Consider the following 1,809-nt stretch of genomic DNA (forward strand, 5'->3'; position numbering starts at 1 on the left):
AACGACATTATTACAAGATACGAAAAAGAACAACATACAAGTACAAAAAAGAAAGACAATTAAAAGATAAAAAAAACGACATAAAACTACAAAATATAAAAAAGAACGAAATAATGGGGTAACTCTTCCATAGAAATCTATCACTGATTTGCCACTAGAGGCGTGTGAGATCAGTCAAACTTTCTAATTGCTTTTGAGTGAATAATAGATTTTGCACCTTCATCGAATTACAGTTCTTGTTACGAATGTTAGGTCACTTCAGGAGAAACAGCGGATATATCTATAAGCGGTTTTTATTGTGTAGGTAGAAATATTAAATTAAATAATGGATAAATACCAATTGTGGACAGTCACTGAACTATAAGAGGAACTGCTAAAACGGGGAGCGAGAATATCAGGAAGAAAAAAAGATTTGATTCAAAGGTAAACTATCTGACTAATATTAGGGGCGTTCTTCTTTTTGTGCATCCACTATCTACAGTGCTTTGGTTTATGTCACATTGCAGGGATAGATCAGAACAGATTAATCAGCTCAAATAACTAACACCTAGTTTATTTTCTAGACTTGTTGATTATGAAAGAAACAGCAACTTTTGTCAGAACACCATTAGAATATCTCCAGACGAGAATGAGTGTATACCAGATTGGCCAGCAACAAAAAGTTTTGTGACAGTAACAGCTGAAGAAGCAATTTAATGCCAATTACAAATAATTTTATCAAGGTTTAGTTTTGTGACAGTAACAGCTGAAGATTGCAGGAGCAATTTAATGCCAATTACAAATAATTTTATCAAGGTTTTTTTAAATATTTAGCTCTATATTTAGTTAACTGTATTTTTAGTTTGACCCATCCTACTTTTAATCGTTTTTTATGACATTTCTAAATTCTAACTTTGTGTACCGTGGCGCAATTGACTGGTTAATCAATAATGACATAAAAGCTCTCCAGAAAGGTCATCTGCTCTTGGAAAGTCGTCGGGTTATTGCTTGCAGCAAATTGAAACGAAATAATAATTATTTTTCTCTGGTATGGTTTCAGCTTCCATGAAGAAAAAGGCCACATATTGTTATAAATTAAAATTAATGTTTAAGAAACCGGAGTTTAAAGTTATGGTTGTGTTTAAACGGAAGACCTTGTATCTAGGCTAAAGTTGCCTCAATTCATATAGAACAGTTATGTTTGCATTAGGCGTCTACCTGGAAATAAGGCCAGAGTTGCTCAGGATAAAAGCATTTAGTTAAAAAATCACTTAAATAGCAGGGCATGTCAAGGACCTGGAATTTAGGCTCAACCTACTATCCGGACACCCTGAATGTAATGAAGGAGTTGTAATAATAATGACACAGTGACTAGTGACACTTACCTCCCCAAACCCTCCTTTGCCTAGTACTCTGTATTGTCGGAAGGTGTTTTTGGTCACTGGTTGTCTGTGAATGGGAAATAAAATAAAACTGTTTTATAAAAAAAATAAAAAAGTAGTCTTATTATACCCATTATAATAATATATTGAAAAAATAAAGGTTTATTATTAAAAATATGCAGTTTAAGCAGAATTTTGTATTAAAACCTGTATTAAACTGTAAATTCAAACATTGCTTTATTTGGTATTATTGTACTAAATAATAAATATGCCCACTATTTCATAAAAAATGAACACGTTTATAAGAACCTATACTACTACTATCAGTTGGCACTTAAGGTTAAATTTAGCACCATGTAAAATTAATTTTGCCATATATTATCAAACCCCTTATCATGAGAGACTGGTTTGACAATAAGTGTTATAATGACTATGTTATGTCAGACCG

Source organism: Ciona intestinalis, unplaced genomic scaffold (assembly GCF_000224145.3).
Source record: "Ciona intestinalis unplaced genomic scaffold, KH HT000255.1, whole genome shotgun sequence".
Taxonomy (NCBI): Eukaryota; Metazoa; Chordata; class Ascidiacea; order Phlebobranchia; family Cionidae; genus Ciona; species Ciona intestinalis.